We start from the raw sequence: 20,413 nt of genomic DNA on the forward strand, positions 1-20,413 counted from the left end.
ATATTCGTCTCCGGTGTTCATCTCTTTGCACAATAGATCACCACACTATCCCATTATCATTAGGCTAGATAGCAGAGAAGAAGTTAGTACTAGTAGCCCTGTTTCCTGTGGATTCGACTACCAGATTCACCGGGTATTTATTACTTCGACACCCGTGCACTTGCGGTACACACACGCATATTCGGACGTGTCAGTTCGCTACTTCCTTCTACTAAATCCGTAGGATTAGATCTGGTCATGAACAATCACCTGTAGAAGAGAGTAATAGCATTAATTTTTCAACATTGTATGAGTATAAAGATAATATATACTAATAAAGAAAATTCTCTAAAACACTAAGCTATAAGTTTTCTTAGAATTTCTCGACTTTTTTTCCTTCCAATGGTGCCAAAAACTTGACGGACGCATTATGGGTGTATAAATTATGCAGTCATATAAGCATGCAAGTATGTATTTAATGCTACAATTGGTCTGTGATACTACAAGTGTATGGGTCATCAAGCAATACCTCATAAATGAACACGAGGATCGTATTTCTCCAGGAACGGCGAGAGGCTCCTATTACTTCCTTTTTACTTAATCAATAGCCTAATCGTTTATGTTCTTTCTTTAGTTCTACTTATACAACACTATTAAACAATATATTTGGAGATGACGTTAAGAACACTTATAAAGAGTTGGGAGTATGTGCTAAAGTTATCTTGATTATTAATTATGGTAGGCGTTAATTGTCTATCGTGTTCTAGGTTCAAACCGGAGAAATTCAAAGGCCTAATAGCCCAAATTAGTTATCTTGAGTATGTGCTAAAGTTATCTTGATTATTAATTATGGTAGGCGTTAATTGTCTATCGTGTTCTAGGTTCAAACCGGAGAAATTCAAAGGCCTAATAGCCCAAATAAGCCATGGAGACTAGGTCTAAATCACTAGGAACTTAAATGGAATCCCTTCCATCCCAGCCTCCTATGTTTGTCTTAAGTTCGGGAATCCCACGAGAAGAGACCAATCAGACCCTAAGCCTAAGGAAGAATCAATCCTTAATCCGAAAACCTAGCTATGCCTAACCTCTTAGAACATCCATAGATCTATCATGGCATGGGCATCATCAATATGGGGGCATATCCTCCTCATCCACATTAACATGTAATGATCAATTAAGAGCATGCAATGATTATGAAAACTAGAACAATTTATATTAATCAACCAAGATTCATAAATAATAATCGAGGGAGCTAGATATACAATTCCCCTCGAATTAGGTTTTTATAGATCATATAAAACAAAGCATCAAAAACAAGAGAACCACAAGACCAAATAAAGAATAAATAAGCATTTAATGTATTCCTAGACTAACTCCCTCCAATAGTTCTCCAAAGATGGGGATTAGAGGATCCCAATATTGTCTGATGACATTTGTCACGCACGCCCCTCTGATAATGACCTTTGAAGATGCTTGACACACGCGATCTTCTCTGATGATGCTCGTTGATGTACTCTAGAGAAATCCGCTAGAATCCATTGGAATATGGAATAAACTCCATATTCCACTGTTCAGATCTCTAGAAATCCAGCTGCCCTAGAGAATACTGGGGTATTTATAGTAATCGGTTGCGCCACTGCCTCATCATGGGTGTTGTGAGTAAGTTGTTTCTTGGGCTTCAAGTCGCTTTTTGACACGGTCTTTGGGCATTATTCGTCTTGACAACGGCAGTTATGGACTTCACAACGTTAGTTGTGAGGCCATTATGGCTTCTATGTTGCTGTCGGTGAGCTCATGTTGCCACAGCTTGATCACGGTAGTGGTGAGTGTAGGCAACGTGCATTGTGTGTTGCCATAACGCCTGTTATGAGTTGTAGTGTAGCCTAGATTCAACAACTTGCTAATGAGATGCTTGAACACTTCTTTCTTCCTAAAACAGAAATAAAGGTCATTGTGAAAGAAAGAATGAAATTTCATCCTAATGAGATGCTAAACAAGTACAATTTCATGTTAGATACATTGTAAATGATATAGAAAATATGATCGTTTAGCACTTATCAACCATCTTCATAGCTAAATTATTACTTGTTCTAGTAAGTCGTTATAAATGTTACAAAACATGTGGGAAGTCTCTAATGGCCGCGCTCTAGTATAGCTATTAAAAGCAAGTGCACATGGCACATCAAGTACTAAAGTGTGCAGGATGTCAAACCCATTAGGATTATAACTATTAATACTAATTACTCACTTATTATCTACCCAGTCGATTGAAATTAAACTATGTGAGATATAGAAAAACTAAAGTCTAACAACTAAACTAAAATAAGAACAATTGCATGACTAGTGAAGGGAAATCAATCAATACCGGAGGTATCTAGATATAAATCCTCTAGGATTTTACGTGCAACTAAACCCCAATTTTGGACTAATCTCGAGATCAAATTAGGTTGTAAAGACACTAGAAGTATGCCAATACTTATTTCAAAGTAATAACACCTAATCCCATAGAAAGTTAGGTTGAAACCTATGTCTATCCCCAACTCCATATGATTGATTTACACTTAAGGAATCTCTCTTGGGGGTCCTTGTTCTTGCAAATGAACTTTAAAATAGAAGGGATATAGTGCCGTATCTCTAATTGCTTTTTCAATCCCTTTTTACCTATAGACGATCTAATAACAGGGGATTTCTCAATTTTTCTCGCAATCATCAAGTGCAAGTTAAAACCCTCGCCATAGTTAACTTATAGGATCAAAACCCATAGACAAACTATAACAAAATCTCTAATTAAACCAAAAAACAAGAAATCAAGTTACATTTTTTATCTTGGTTCACCAATACAAATACTCTAGGAAAGTTCAACCAATAAACATAATAATGTTAAAAGAACAATCCAAGAACAATGAGTCAAACAAGGAAGATATTATAAACACTCCCTCAAAGTCCATGTTCTTGAATGCTTGAACCATTTTGAATCTTGACACTTTATTGCCGATATCATCAACTTAGATCTTTCATGTGGTGACTCTATGTCAATCTTCATGCATTTTCTTTCTAATCTTGCCCTAAATCTTCACTAATCTTCCTTCAAAACCCTAAGATGATGAAGAACACTCAAAGTTTAGCAAAATGCACCTTATAAAATCATGTCTAGGCCTTTTCTAGTTGAGAGAATCATACCCAAACTCTATGTACTCTTTAGCCTAGAAATCTTGAAGTCTCCAAAATCTAAAAAGCCAGGAGCTACATGACCATGTGGAGGTGCCATGTGGTTCTTGGTTCATTTCTTAGATACACTTTGATGTTTAAAGTTGGAATATACACCCCCTTATACATGGGCATTATGGAGTTTGTGTGGTTTTTTGGCCTTAATTGATCCCATTTTTATCACATCTTGATCGAAAGCTAGGCACGTGGCAACTGCCCTGATATCTTGAAATAAGTTATGAACAAATTCACCACTCCAAGACATTGCTAGGTTACTAATATCCTGTGAATAATTTCCTGCAAAAATAATAGAAAATACAAAACATAGGGATTTTCTCAAACCATCAAGCCAATAAGGATTTACACATGAAATAAGTTTAAGTGCAAAGAATACATAAAGTTCACACAACAAAGGCAAAATACAAATTTCCAAATCACCCTTGTGGGTCCCCCATTACAAAACCAAACAAAAGTCAACCTACAATGCAAGCCAACCGAGATGTTGAAGAACTTAGCACAATAACCAGATAAACTAAGATAGCAAGCCTGAAAAATATAAAGAAGATATTATGAGTTACAAAGTTACATAGTGAGTGGATACACAAGTAGAAAAATAAATAATTACAAATAAATAATGAAACAAGAAAACATATTTTTAAATCCCAAATACTGAAAAGAGATAAGAATAACTAAGAGAAATCATAAACTAATTCTCAGAGTTAGCCAAAAATTTAGCCTGAACCTAGCTATAGCTGCGGCTAAGTCCCGATCCACCATGGCTGGTGTTGGCCACTGAGACCATACACGTGGTAAATCATGGCACCTTAGTTTTACTGGAGGTATCCACCAATATTCCACCTTAGGTTCTCTTCGTGCTTCCTAAATGGGTTCAAATATAGCGGTCACCCACGCCGCCTTTGGATAGGGTGGACTGTGAGAACCCCTATTGCAGTACTAGTAGAGCTGGTCTCTATAGATTCAACTATCCAACCTTCAGGTACATTATACTACTTTTTACAATTCATGCACTTGTGGAGTATACACAAAGGTTGTATCATAGTTCCACACCGAGTAGATCACTAACGAAAAAGATAAATCTAATTTTATAAAAAACACTCATAAATATTTGGCTTGACCTCAAGACATGGTCATGCCTAGATTGTGTTCCCTTTAGATCATGCCTTAGCTGATTTAATTTGGCTTTTTAGACTTCAGTAAGTTCTCCATTTTGCCATAAAAATTATCAAAATAGCACTAGATATCATAAATTCACAAATATTACAAAACTTAGGCAAAAGCATGGAGTTTGACTATTGGTAAGGTTGAAATTTTGTCAAACTTCATAAAGAAAACACTATAAATTCATAATCATCACTTTCTTCAAATAAGATAAAAGGCTTAATAATTATATAGTGATCAGCCCTTTTTGCCCTTATTGAGGGATAACTTTATAAAAGATCATACATCCTTCTATATTTGAGATATTTGCATCCAATAAAAGCCTAATATCTTCTCCGGAAAGCTCATAAAGGCATATGCAATATCATCTTGGTAGAGGTGCCTTGCCTATAAGATCATAAGGTAAGATGCTATCGGCTACTTTAACATAGGATGCCATGACATAGTCTAAAAATGTGAAGCATGCTAACTCTACTCAAGGATAAAATACCAAGCAATAATGCAATTCACCCTTATGGACGTCAAAGCTAAAGTCTCTTTACAGTTCGAGGTATGGGCATTCTAGGGACTTTTCAATGGAATTTCAGTAGCTAATGTTTTGTTGTCACTATGGTTAACATTACAAAGTATGTGGAGGATGCATTGTTAGCAAACATAACTTAGAAGGTCTTCTAATAGTTTGTGTAGAAGTCAACCATTTATAGGTTTTATATTCCGATTGTAATCACCAAAGATAATGGCAAATATTTTGATAATTAGAAGTTCAAAGGCTTCTGTGTGGGGCTATGTATAACATCCATGCTATCTTTGGTAGCTTATCCACAAGCTAATGAGCAAGTTGAGATGATTAATAGGATAATCCTACAAAGCTTAAATGCTAAAATTTTACAAGACAAATTAAAAAGTAGAGGAGTTAACTAACACACTTTAAAGCTTACTAGACTACTAATGGCAAATCAATAAATGAAACTAAATTTAATCTCACATTGAGGTAGAAGTGGTGATCACAATAAGGATCAAGATGAATACTTAGTTCAAAAACTTCATCAAGAGGAAAATAAGAACACCCTACTAAGAGAGTTAGACCTATTAAGGGAAAAAAACTTAGTGAGGCACAACTTAGGATCGCACCATAACAATTATGAGTTTGACATTTCTTTTAACATTATGGTTCAAGAGGTTGAATTTCAACATTGAGTACTAATGTTAAGGAAGAACATCTTTCATGAAAACATAAGTGGGAAAAGAAAACTCACTCTCAGCTAGGAAGGTTCATATGTTATCACTAAGACCATTTGACTTGGAACCTACAGGATCATTGGCTCACAAGGAAGATTACTAAAGAAGTCATACAACATTGAACACTTAAGAAGGTACTATCAGTAAATTCATATCAATTTTTTTGAATTTTTTTTACTGCTATATAAATGAGAGAAATAAGAACTTTTGTTAGACATTAGATAAATTTCTAATTAAATTTTTTAGAGAATTTTTAGCTAAAGATTTTAGAAATAAAGATGTTGAAGGTAACCCTCTTGATTATAGTTATCTCAAGGCCTTATGGGAATACTTAGAGGGCAAGTCATCTACATTCATTTGTAGCTATTAGAAGGCAAACTAGTAAAGCCTATAATTTTTCTCCAACAAATCCTCAACTAGGACTAAAAGGGAATTCATAAGAGCTGAGTCATCCCTACCCCTATTTTCCTAGGTTAAGAGGGATTGATATCAAAAACATATATGTTCTCCTTATTCATGCGTTAGGTAAGATCTAGAGGGATTCCTTAGGAGCAAAATTTACCTTGCCTTATTAAAAGCTTAAGGAGGCTTATTGATAGAGTTGTCAAGTTTAGTTTATTCTTGTCGACCCCTAACCCACTCTCCATTAGTTCTGACTTATTTTTTTTATGTTAAAGACACACCTTGGCCTTAAGAGTTGATATATATTTTTTTTTATTCCTAACCTCATAGATCTTTTTTTGGGAATCTCCTTTTCCCTTCATTGTTGAAGGTCAAGGGTTTTCTTTAACTTTTTGTAGTCTTAAGCGGAACATCTTGACTACCTGAGGCTCTTTTAACTTTGGTTGTTCCTTTAACATCATAATATCTTTAATTAAGGAATTAGCTTTTTTGTGCCTAGGATTCTCCCACTTAAGTTACCTTAGTCACTATTAGGAACTAAAACACATAAGGTTTCCTCTGTTGATGGGAAAGACATCTATTTCACTTCATTTACTACCACTATTACTTCTCTAATTAACTTCATCTTATGGCTCACAGATTATCCTAATGTAGAGTGTTGACTAGTTTACGTTAGATAGAGGACAAAAGGAAAAGCAACAATCCTTTAGGTCCTCTAAACTCTAATAGACATAAATAATCATCTAAAAGGTTTTTTTTCTGCAATGAGAGGAAAAAATACATTCAATGATGTCTACGTTTCTTGATACTTGAGGTATAAGAATTGGTACCTTTAAGAATCTTGGTCCAAAAAGTGTCAAAAGGTATCCACTCTTGAAGTCTTTAAAGAAAGAGCTAAAATTTCAGGCTCTTCAGTGATCTTCCAAGGGCCATCTCATTTCTAAGGTTGACATTAAAGTATTTGTGTGCACCTCCTTTATATCTAAGGTCAGGTGCTACTCCTACTGAGTCCCTTATTGTTGAGAAAAATAAGAGCACTTTCTCTTCCAAGGATGTCTCCCAAAAAAAAGATGACAGAAAAGTGGAATCCTTCTTCAATAATATTGTGGTTCCTATTAAAATCTTTGAATTCTATTATTCCCAACCCTGACCTTGACAAAATAAATAGATTCCTAGAGGAAGAACTGACCTTATGGATTATTTTGTTAGTAATGACGGTCCATCTCTCCTTTCTCATCTCACTTTTGCTTATGTAGAGTTAGTTGACTTGAAATCTCATTTTTTTTTTTTTTTCATTTTTGCTCCTTTAATGTGATTTCCTTGAAGCCTTCATAACTCATTGAATTAGAGTGGAGATTACCTTGGAGATACTTGGCAAGTAGCCCATGCAAAAGACCTTCACTGTATTATCTCAGTCTTTAACTTAGTTGGTTGACTTAAAGTTGAGCTTGGTTAGTAGAAGACAAGATCAACTGAGCTTAAGGTCTAGCTAAACTAATCTATGGTGAGGATATCATTTGAGATACCAAAGTTCAAGTCTTAGAAAATGAGGGAGTGATAAAGTAGGCCAAGGTTAAGATGAATAATCTAAATTAAAATCAAAAGCTAATTTGTTGCTAGCTGCAAGAAATATGCTAACTTTTTTAAGTTTAACAATTAGGTCCAGACTAACAAAATTGTCACTATAAGAGTTAAGACACAGAGATATTTTTTTTTTTTTGGTGATTTTTAATCATTTCATCACAAATATGAGTTTTTTGGTGACAAGGAAAGTTAATTGACATTATCAATTGTAACTATGATGATTAATTATCTCTCACAATTAAGCCATTACTGTTAATATATTATTAGTGTCAAAATTTCTTTAGTGACTAAAGTTTGTCACTAAAAACTTATAAATTTAGTACCAAAATTTTTTTTAAAGGGAATAAAATGTAATTATGTGAAAACATATTTTCATCACTAATATTTTTATTTATTGTGACAAAAATGTGCGCTGGCACTCGGCATTTTATTTTTTTGTGATACCAGTTTTTGGCAACAATGACTTAGCTACTTTGTATCTACTAGATGTTGTCACAAAAATGAAATTACTGCAATGGTCATTATTATGACTAATTTTTTGTGACTGATCTTCTTTATTATTATTATTTGCAAACAATTTTAAATATGTTCTTATAAAATAATTCAAATCACATATTTTGATAATCCGACAATAATATTTAATATATCAGTTGATATACTACAAGAAAAGTCAAAATTATTATTGCGATTTCCGATGGTTTACATGGTAGTTATGTAGCTATTGTAATAACTTGAAACTTGACATATATATATATATATATATAGAGAGAGAGAGAGAGAGAGAGAGAGAGAGAGAGAGAGAGAGAACACTTGAAAACCTAGCAAGTTCAAAAAAATTTGTTGGATAATTCAAAAATATTATGAGTAAAAAATTGGATGTATACAAATAAATTAATTTAAAAAAAACACACATAGAAGTTGTGGAGTAGTATAAAGACTCACCCTATTTTCAAAAAAAAATCCATGATTAATGCATTTGAAATAGTCGTGGAATTTAAAAACCATAATGAATTTCACGCTAAAGTTGCTCATCAAGCAATTGTAGGAATTAAGAAAGGGTTTAAATTTTACTGGGAAACCAACCGACATAACTTGAACCTAACATCCTCCATATAGACTTTAAGACTATTTGACCTCATCTCTCATAGACTTTCAATTTTTACATAAAAGTTAGATTACTGCCCCTATTATGGAGTTTGCATCTACATTTGACCTCATCTCTCATAGACTTTAAGACAATTTGACCTCATCACACCACATTGTTGGATGAACCTTTTTACTCCTAGTTATGAAGATTCTTTCTAATGCACTTTCTTTTCTTTATATCACACCTTGTAGGTCTCTAATTTCCATTTGTAATGAAGTGAACTTTCAATTAAAATCTTTTTTTTTCATGTTAATATTTCATAGAATATTTTTTGAGATAATTTTGCTAAGTTATGACATATTTACTAATGAAGTTTCACTAAGTGTTGTACTGGCCTCCTAGTTGCTAGTGCATCATATAGTCACATTGATCATCTCTCCCTATTAAGCCATTAAGAAATTTGTTGAGTTAGGTTTCTTTTCACCTAAAGGCTTCTCTATTATACAATCTACATTAGCTTTTCACTTCCTTTGACCTAATAGGCTATTGCATGATTAGACCTAATAGTTACACTCATTAATGAGCCTACTGGACTATCTCTGTCTGATCTATCAACTTCTAGCAAGCCAATGGGTAGTATGTGTACTAGATGTTTGAGTAATTAAGTGAATGAATAGAGTGTTGATAAGTGCTTGTGCGATAAGAATACGAAGTTGTTTTTTCCTTGTGTTGAGCATTACTTTTCTCGGGTTTTAACGCTAATATGTGTGTATTTATGTTACTTTCATGCAGGTAGGGTTGTGAGGCCGAATATAAGATAAAGAAGCCAATGTGGGTCGTAATGCACCAATTTGGAGGAAATCTTGTTATGGTTCAAATGCGAAGACATAGGTCAGGTTCGAGATGCGGGAATGTGTGCTAACCTCCTCGTATTCGAGTTAGCACAACTATTTGGAGGGGCACAAGGGCAGTCACATTCAAGCATTCCGACTTGTGCATATAGAACAAGATCTTCACCAACATATCCATTATTGAAGAAGCAAAGTGATCCACGACGTAAACGTGTGTCCCGTTTGTGTTACCTCGATGAAAGCATGGATTCGGGAGTATTTCTGGCCGGTACTATAGTAGGGTATTGTAGCAGAACTGTAGCAAGAATACTGTATGAGCACACTTCACAGCCGGCCGAGAAAACAGGAAAACAGAGAATCCACACGGGCATATGGAAATTCTACACCCCCGTGTGAAAAATCCACAGGGGCGCTCACATGGGCGTGTGGAATCCCGATTCCAGCCCTTTAAAAGCTGATTTCAGCCTCGATTTCAGCATTCTTTTCTCCATCTTTTTCCTAACTTGAGAGAGGACTGTGGCTAGGGTTTTGAGAGGTGTTGGCTAGGGCTTTGGAGAGATTCTATGGCTCCGACATCGCGCGCCATTTGGAAGAAGGTTAGTGGGAGAGCTTTCGTTGGCACCGATCCGGCGAGGTGTATCCTAGGCCGGACAAAGGGACCCTTGTGACGAGTAAAGGACTCTCCACAAGACCATCGCCATGACTAAGGGTTTTCTATGGATGCTTTGTTTTTACATTCGATTTCATTGATTGTATCTAGCTCCATGGAGAGCTAAACCCCTAGTGGGTACTTGGGTATTTGTGAACCCTAGGATGTATTCGTTTCATTGAATCTCTTTATTATGCTTTCAATTAATTGATGTTTATTGTGAGTTCCAATCTTGTATGCTTGATTGTATGAATACTCCCCTAGAGTGACACTAGGGTTGAGAGTTCTTCTTGGTAACTCTTGTGAGTGAGTGACACACCATGAGAGTTAGACAAAGCTAGATTAGAGAGGGTTGAGAGGGTGAGTCGAGAGGTAGCGGAGCATCCCCTTTTCCCTCCGGTGTGATCTATCTAACCTCTACGTTCCAAGAGTTCTTTGCGGCCATAATAGAGTGAATGGGCTAAGGGATGACCTTCCGCTGGGGCTTAGTTATGAGTGCAACGGAGTGAAGCGTTGAAGTGATTTTAGCATCTAGGGCTTAATTGTGGCTAGGGATCTTTCACCTGGGCCAAAGGGTTAGGTCTATACATAGGAATAGGGTATATCATTTGGAATCCCTAGAGCTCATTGCAATTTTATACTAGTACGAGGTGTTGAGATTGTTCGATTTCTCCTCCGGGACATGTATAGAGTTAGGCATGGTTGACCTTAGATTTGGGACTATGCAATTAAGGATTTTCATGACTCACTATTGACTTAATTAGGAAGCATAATAGAGGTTTCTTGCACTTGAAACGATTGTCCTATGCGGAACAATATCCGGGTACCCCATCTTTATCGATTGCCTTACCTTCTCCTTGTGCTCTTTTTCTTGTTGTTTTTACTTTTGAGAATTGAATCTTGTCACACATATCACTATTCATTTTCCACATTAGTTAAGAAACAACTTAAGTGTCTTTATTCCCTACTCTCTGTGGATACGATACCCACTCATTTGGGATTATTACTTCGACACCCGTGCACTTGCGGTTTACACACATATATGGACGTGTCAAGTTTTTGGCTCCGTTGCCGGAGAGTAGGCGTTTAGAGACACTTTGCACTTTGCTATCTTAACTATTTATCATTCATTCTATTTCACACTTTCTTATTCTTCCATCATTCTCATTTATTTTCTTTTGTCATGTCGTACTTTCTCTTGCAATTAGTTTAAATGATGATTGATCCGCTCTTTGCTTTGTATTCTCGAGTTGAAGCTCTGAGTGGAAAAGTTGGTAGAATTAATATGGAGACAATCTAAACAAGAAAGATGACAATTGGATCATGAATCCACCTACTTTAAGGAATGGATTGAAATATCTTTTTAATCCTATTCTCTCTACGATTGTATGGCATTTCATGGATCCCTCTATTAGGTTTAAGGTATAATCACCAAAATAGTCCCTGTACTTTTCTCTCTCTTCTTTTTTGGTCCCTCTACTCAGAAATGCTCCCGACTAGTCCCTCTACTTTTGAAAATGTGCTCACTTAATTAAAAATGCTCTCAATCAATCCCTCTACTTTTAAAAATGTACCCACTTAGAGGGACTAAGTGGACACAGTTCTAAAAGTAGATGGACTAGTTGGGAGCATTTTTAACTAAGTGGGCACATTTTCAAAAGTAGAGGGACTAGTCAGGAGCATTTTTGAGTAGAGGGACCAAAAGGGAAGAGAGAGAAAAGTAGAGGGACCAACTATGGTATTATACCTAGGTTTAACCATAATTCGAACAATTTGCATCGCCCGATCTCTAGGCGGCCTTACAACCTCTATGAATTATAGTAGACTTATTATTCAAAGGTTTTCTCAATCTTAAATATATGGATCAATTAATGCTCTCATAATTTATAATACATGGAATTCAAGCACACATAATTATATCATAAGATCAATGAGAAATAAGGCCTAACCACGGGCTTAATTACGGACATGTTTCAGGCTTATTTTCTTCAAATATGTAAACTATGACCTAAATTCACAATATGAATAAGCTAAGTGCCAAAATTGATGAATTGCATTAATGGAACAAGCTAAATGCTTAAAGTAATGATATAAAAAAATGTTCAATCAAGCACTTATCACTATTGATGCCTTTCTGTTTTCCCAAGAGTTCTTTGCACATTTAATTATACTTTTACAATAAAAGCCATTGGACCTTGAATCCTTTATTTTATAGTTTTTGCATTCCCTAATGTAGGTTATTAAAATCCTTCTATGAGACTTTCTTACTAGAACTTCCATCAAGATTTTTCTATAAGTCATCTCTTGAGAGTTTAATTTTAGCAATTGGGCTTGCTATTTCTCTCAGGAGATTTCCAGTGCTCATTAGATCTTCGAAAAAGGTTATCTATCATAGATGGAGAGAAAAGTAGAAGCTTTTCATTAAAACCAATTCCCTACTCTTTTTTATATATTTGGCATATGACACTACAAGAATATGTGTGATTAGAAACATAAATCTAGATTCAGAATGATTCCGTTTCTAATTAGAAATGGATTGGAAACAGAATTGTGTTCCGCTTTTAATTTAGAAACGGATTTTATTTCAGCTTCTAATTTAGAAATGAAAAAGGTGTCGGTTTCTAATCTGTTTCTAAATTAGAAACAAAAATATAATCGGTTTCTAAATTAGAAATGGAATGCAATTTTGTTTCTAATTTTAGCAACGGAACTATAATCCATTTCTAAATTTAAAATACATAAAAAAATAAATAATAGAAAATATTTTATTTGAAAATTTTCTACTTTATCGTATTAAAAACAATTATAACAAATAATATATATATATATATATTAATAACAATAGTTAGTCATAAAATATATTTTCATTGTATAACATTTAGAAAATAAATTAAATTATTAATTTTAATTCTATTCCAACTATTTATTACATATAATAGTTTGAAATCTAATTATGTTCCATTTTTAACAACTTCATTTCAACTTTAAAATTACTTAAAAATATACAAATAAATTTAACTCTATCAATATGTACAATAATCTATTATAGAAACTATGAAAGATGCTTTATTTATAACCACAAATCTAATTGTGTAGAATGTGATTTACTAAATTGTGGCCAATAATATATTTAGATAATACTAATTTTACTTGTAATTATTTTCTAAGTAAATATAAGTAAAAACAAACATGGTTTTTCTCTTTTTGAATGTATATTTTCTGAAAAATGTATTTTAGCTTAAAATTATTTAAAAAATTTATAAATATTTACAAATATTTCTTGTTTCAAAAATTTAATAAACATATATATTTACAAAATTTATAAATATATATATATATATATATATATTTATATTGAAATTCTTTGAAGATGTTATAAATAACTTAAACTCATAAATTTTTCTAATAATAGTTTAAAATCTATTATAGATAAGTTCTGATTTTATAAATATCTATAATATTATCATATCCATAATTGATTATTTGAAATTTTAATTGTTTCATAGAAATAATAAAAAATATGGCACAATGTTTAATTCTAATTTTGTGAAAATTAATAGTAATGTACAATATATTTGATGATTTGTACAATTTTTTATAATTATGTTTTGTTTTATAGATATAAATTTTGTAGAGATATAAATTTATTTTAATCAATAATTATTTATTTAATGATATAACTTATAGTTATTATAATTACAATAACATTTAACTTATTTCAAATGTTTTTTTGTTTGTAATATATGTATATTATAGATACATTATAGCTATAGCTATAATTTTCTTCAATCTTTTTCATCCCCAAATAAGAGTGAGCCAGGGCTTTTACCCCAAAAGAAGAGTGACGCCATCGATGAGCACAAAGCCCTTCATAAAGAGATCGCTGAGCTCTGCAGTTCCCAAAATAACCTCACAAAACTTTTTTTTTTTCCTGAGATCCACAATGGCTGAACCATCTTTGACAAATTTTGAAGACTCCAATTAGCAGAGAAGGGCATCACCCTAACTAGCGCTCTCAAAGACAGGTTCTCTAACGCCGAGATGAGAGTCACATTCCCCAAGAGCATCTACATTCAACCTAGTGGTTTCATCAAACTTAACCCTAGCAGGCATGGCTTCAACCCTTCGTCATCTGCCCTCATCTCTGTGAGTCCCCCCTTATCAGAAGCAATGAACTATACATTGATTTCATGATGTGTAAACCTCTCCACAAATGCACATGTCCTTTGTTTATTTAGGTGGTGAGACTATTGATTGCTATTAATTTTTTTAATGTGGCATCTCATTAAAATTAGCAAACTACTAAAATACTTTTTTTTTCGGATTCATATATTAAGGGAGCTTAGTTTCCTAGTCTGAATTGTAAATGGAGCAAAGGAATCAAAAGTGTTAAGAAGATCTAGGTATGTTCAGATATCCAAATAGAATCACTTTTATAAAATTACCACTAGAGTGTAATTATTATATTATCATCCACATTTAGTATGAAATCTCTAATAATTTATTTTCCCATCCTCTTAACTTGATCATTTGCTCTATAAAGTAGGTAAATTTATTGATAATGTATCCTGATCATAATTTACATAATTTTTACTAGTATGCAACTATTTGTCTAGACTATTCTATACTTACAAAATCCACAAATGCTTTTGATTCATCTTAATTATTTATGCCACATTTGGTGCCCTTAATGATTCATTGTAATTATTTATGTATCAAAAACTATGTGTTCCTGTATATTATTCAGTCAATAGAAGAAGATGCATAAACTGGTTGTTTCTTTTAGGAATCTAACAAATTTCGGCATCTTGGGGACTATATCGAATTGTATTGCCAAATTAACTGTAGTGGGAGACATGTAAGACAGTTGGTATTGCTCAATAGTTATGAGTTTTTGTATCTCATATAGAAGAATGTATTGTTGATGCAGTTGGCTTAGAGGGAGCAAACTCTCTGGTCAAATTCCAAACTTGAGCTCTTTGCATAATTTGGTTTCAGTAAACATTTATAAAACACTAATTTTCCATTCATTCATTCATTTGTTCATTAATTCTTATATTTATTTGTATCTTATGTTCTCATGATGGAAATGCAAGGAAATTGGAAAATAATGAATTGAGTGGGCATATCCTTCATCACTAGGAGAGCTTGAAAGCCTTCAAGAGTTGAAAGTTTTTCTCATTAAGCCTGTCCTTAATTTTCCTTTAAACCATGATTAATTCTCACTTTTTAAGTAACTCTTATTGATTGATACCTCTAGAATAACAAATTTGAAGGTGGACTTTCAGATTGTTTGATAAATTGAAGTGGAATTAAGATTCCATAAGGCCATTGTTCAAATCTAGGTAAACATTCCCTAAAAACATACCTGAACTGATTAGGTAAACATTCCCTAAAAACATACCTAAATCTGATTCATCTTAATAGCTTGGTATTATATTGTGTTGAACTTACACAATTATCCTTTGAACTATGAAAATATTTATTTACAAATGTGTATTTTTTTTTATTTATTCATGTTGTGTGACTATTGGTTGTTATTAATTGTTTTAATGTCGAGTTTCATTAAAATTAGCAAATTACTGAATATTTTGTGTCCAGTTTAGATATCAAAAGAGCTTAGTTTTCTCATCTAAATTGTAAACGAAGTAAAGGAACTTGAAGTGCTAAGAAGATTTAAGAATATTTTCAAGGATGTTTAACTTCAAGTAAAAGCTTAGTTCCCTTGTAGCTCTAATTCTATTTCGATGATTCCCATGAGCATCAAACATAGTTTTCATTCATGTTAATTACTATTTATTTAATCATTTACATGTATGTTAATTTTATACTTTATTTTTTGATGGAAGAAAATCTAGTTTTTTTTATATTTTTTTTTAATGTACATGTGTGGTGCTAATAGTTAACTATATTACTTGAATTAAAACAAAAAAATAGTGCCCAATGGCACAATATTGTTTCGTGGGTCATAGTGTCTCATGGTTCATTTTTTGTCTCTTTATAAAATTGCTAGATATGAAATGAATTTGGGAAGTAGTTAGATGCATACTAGGCTTAAGGATGGCTTCTACACCCCAATTTCTTATGGGGTGTCAACGAATTCCTAGAATTTGTAAAGATGCATCTAGAATCTATGGATGGGATGAAAATCAAGTGTCCCTATAATCATTGCAAGTGTCAAAATCGTGTTTTTCTTGATAAAAATGCGATTAGGTATCATCTAATGAAGTAAGGGCTTGTGCCATGTTACCATCAATAGATTTTCAATGGGGAATCGATAGTGCCAAACACCAATGCTCTTGGTAGACAAGATGTGATAGATAAACCAGTTCTAGGGGTTGAACGAACACCATATAATTTATCTGAACAAATGGTTATGGATGCTGGAGGTCTCCATTTCTCATATACTCATATGGAGAAACCACCAACTGCATCGGCTTAACATTTATTTGACATGCTAAAAGCCGCTAATTAAAAGGTGTGTCCAGGTTTTGGAAAGCATCTACATGTATCGGTTGTGGCAAGTATGCTAAACATTAAGGCTGAACATTGTTTTTTCTAGAGGTGTTTTGATGACTTTTGCAGTTATTGAAGGAACTATTACCGATTGATAGTGTAATGCAAGATAAGTCTTATAGTACAAAGAAGTTAGTCTAAGGCTTAGGCTTACCAGTTGAGAAGATCTATTGTTTCCTTAATGGATGGATGATATATTAGGGAGAAGACAGTGAATTAATGAGTTGCAAAGTTTGCATATCTCCCAAGTACAAGCGATGAAAATATTATTCATCTAGTAGTGGAACAAATATCCCATAAAAGAAGATGTATTACTTTCTGTTAAGACCAAGGTTGCAAAGATTATATGCATCAAATATAACAGTGAAAGAAATGCGGTGGCATACAGAGCATGAGTCTGAAGGAATCATGCACCATAATTTTGACACTCCTCCATGTAAGCATTTCAATAACACCTACCAATCATTTACATCAGAAAGTCAAAATGTAAGGTTGGGATTTTGTACTAATGGATTTCAAATGTTTGGACAATCAAGCCATTAGTATTCCTCTCGGCCAGTGATAGTGGAAGCGGAGTATATGTTCCTCACCATAATAATTCCTCCGCCCAAAAATCCGAAAGACATGTTGGATGTATATTTACATCCCTTTATTCCAAAAGTGAAGCATTTGTTGAAAATTGGGGTTAAAACATATGATGCCTCGAGGAAGAATAGTTTTTAGATATACATACTACACTTATGTAGACCATAAGTGATTTCCCAGCATATTCAATGTTATCTAGTTGGAAAATTGCAGGTATAACCACATGTCCATTCTGTAAAGAAGATTCAGATGCATTTACCCTAACAAAAGGTGGGAAACAATCTTAGTTTGACAAACACAGAAAGTTTTTACCTCCTAATCATCCATTAGAAGAAATAAAACAGATTCTCAGAAAAATAGATTCGCAACAAAAATGGCTCATGCTATCCATTCTAGCGATGAGATCTTCATCTATTATAGCTTGCTTAGACAATAAAGGTTAGTCAAAATTTTGCTAAAGTTGTTTTGTTTAAATTGGTATGCACTATATATGATCAATGGTGTGTGTGTATATATAGTTATAGTACTCTGGTTTTCTATAAATTATCATAACCAAGTCAAGGATAATAAGGGTATTGAGTAATGGATTTTTGGCATGAGCCCACATTACTAGCGAAGCTGATGGGGCGTCCTATGATAAACTTGTTTTCCTTATATATATTGTGATTTATATAATTTTATAATTTTATTATTCTTGCCATTTTTGGTATTCTTTTTTCGCTACCATCAAATGAAACCCTCCATTCCCTTTCTTTGGGAGAATAATACCATGCTCCATTGGTGATATTTAATTTTGATTAATATATATTTTTACATTTAAATTTTATTGTTCTTCTTACTAATATCACTGCCTTATTATATAATTGCAAATGGGTGATGATAAAAATAAAATTTTTGGATGTGTAATATATATAGTGCTTTATGTTAAACTATAGAAATATTTTATTTGGGATGAGTCAATCTCATCTAACATCAAGATGGCCTGGAAACGCAAGGTTGCAGAGTGTTATAGAGCATTAATGTGTACTTTGAGAAAAAGGGAAAAAAGGTCATGCATGTTAATAATTTTACATGGCAAATATGGAGGAAATCATGGAATTCCCCAGAATTTAAAGCTCGGAGTGAGAAATTTGCTGCAAACCAGCTTAATGAGACTAGAGGACCTCGATGTGGATATCTCAGCGCACAGGAGGCTCAATTTCCTATGCCTCTCATGAGGAGAGACTGGTAAGTCATTTAAGAAAACATGAATGTATTTCTAAATTAGAAAAAGTTAGCATAATGATAAGTGGAGCTTAATTCAATTTGTTATATTATTCTAGCGATTGAAGCTTGGCCGTGACCCTCTTCCATATGAGCCTTTTGAAGTGACCCATATAAGGAAGGGACTTCAGAGCTTGTTAATGCATGATCTAAGGCAACTAAGGTAAGTAGAGCTAGCATTTTATTTGTGTTTTTGAATCATAAACTGTATCTACATCACTATTTTTATTCATTGCTTTGAGAACAATATTTGGTAAGCCAAATTCATTAATGCAGGATCATTACTTGGAGCATATGGAGCAGGCATCTTAAACACAAGCATGGCATGGTGAGCACCTTGTTGTGGATGAAGCAATAATATACTGTGAAGCTGTGGGGGGAGAAAAAAATGCAGGGTGTATGGAGTAGGATCCCAGAGATCTATTTTTTATCCCTAATTATCTCAGAGCTTGTCTACCGGTACATTAACCAAGGTAGCACAGGCTGAGATTAGAGAGCTGCTTCAAATAGTATTTAGTTACAAGATAACAATAGACAACTTCAGTAGAGTCTGTGCAAGATGAAAGATGAGAAGGGCCAAAATCGGGAGGATATTATGCATTTAGAGACCAGGATCTTTCAATGCTTATAGTTTACAAATCATGACTCAACCATTTAGTGATAATCATGATGTTGAACTTGTAGGTGATCTGCAATTTTATTTGTCGCTTGCAATATTTTGTATTAAACAAATTTATTACTTACAATATTATGCGTTGAACAGATTAGTTATTTACAATATTTTGTAATTGAATTATTATATGTTAATGTGTTTGGTAGAATAATTATTGCGATAATTATAACTTGTATAGATTATGAAATGGATTAGAAATGGATTAGAAATAGATTAATCTATTTAAAAATTTTGAAACATATTACAAACCAAAAATTTCAGTTTCTAATGAAAAATAGATTTAAAACAAAAAAATTATTTTCTAATCCTTTTCTAACTTTTGAAACAGATAGCAGTCTATATCTAATCCATTTCTAAATTGTGAAACGGATCTACAAGGGATATGAATTAGAAACTGATTAGAAATGAATTTTTTTCCTTTTCAATTTTTAGAATTTAGTAACCAAAGTAAATCTATTGCTAATTTGTTTCTAATTTCAGAATGGGCCATCACTTCCAGTGCTAATTAACTTAGAAAAAAGGCTTTAAGGAACCCATGAAATTCGTCTCTTATATATTGCGAAACTGAATTAGCAATGGATTAGAAATTAAAAAAACTATTTCTAAATTGTGATTTTCCACTTGGGATGCATTGTGATTCTCATCTTGCTTACATATTTATATATTTAGATCCAGGTGGATCTTATGGATAAGTTGGCCCATTTAAGTAGATGCCTTAAGCAACTTCATTGTATGATAAAATCACCTTATCCATTACAATTAGTGTCAAATAGACCTTGAGGTGATCCCAACCTTTCTTCTTTATCTTAGAGCCTAAAGATCATTGATTCACAATGAAGTCATTAGAGGGTCAAATGAGGACTTCATGTCTCTTAGAGTTGAACTCACATCATTTTCTTTATAGGAGACTATTCCTTATTGTTTTTTTACCTTTACACAGTAAAACCTCAATAAATGAATATTCGATAAATTAATAACCTTGATTAAATAATACTTTTTCCAGGTTCCGACTAGGGACAACATGCTAAATTAAATTTTTTTTGTTAAAATACAAAAGATAATAATTTTTTTTAAACTCTTTGGGACCTGATGAAAATGTAAATTAATAATTTATCAAATGCATAGAAAAATGCCATATAAAATTCATAACATTGAAGTTACTTTAGATTACTTTATTTTTAAATTTTATTTATTTCCAA

General features: G+C 33.1%; 1 long non-coding RNA gene across 1 annotated transcript; it reads left to right on the forward strand.

Moving 5' to 3' along the window:
* The first annotated feature begins 18,251 nt into the window (after nucleotides 1-18,251).
* On the forward strand, nucleotides 18,252-19,247 carry LOC120262180. The gene is made up of 3 exons (XR_005536717.1): nucleotides 18,252-18,505; nucleotides 18,601-18,704; nucleotides 18,818-19,247. It is a non-coding gene; the product is annotated as an uncharacterized LOC120262180 (long non-coding RNA).
* The last annotated feature ends 1,166 nt before the right edge of the window (nucleotides 19,248-20,413 follow it).

The sequence above is a fragment of the Dioscorea cayenensis genome, chromosome 5 (assembly GCF_009730915.1).
Source record: "Dioscorea cayenensis subsp. rotundata cultivar TDr96_F1 chromosome 5, TDr96_F1_v2_PseudoChromosome.rev07_lg8_w22 25.fasta, whole genome shotgun sequence".
Taxonomy (NCBI): domain Eukaryota; kingdom Viridiplantae; phylum Streptophyta; class Magnoliopsida; order Dioscoreales; family Dioscoreaceae; genus Dioscorea; species Dioscorea cayenensis.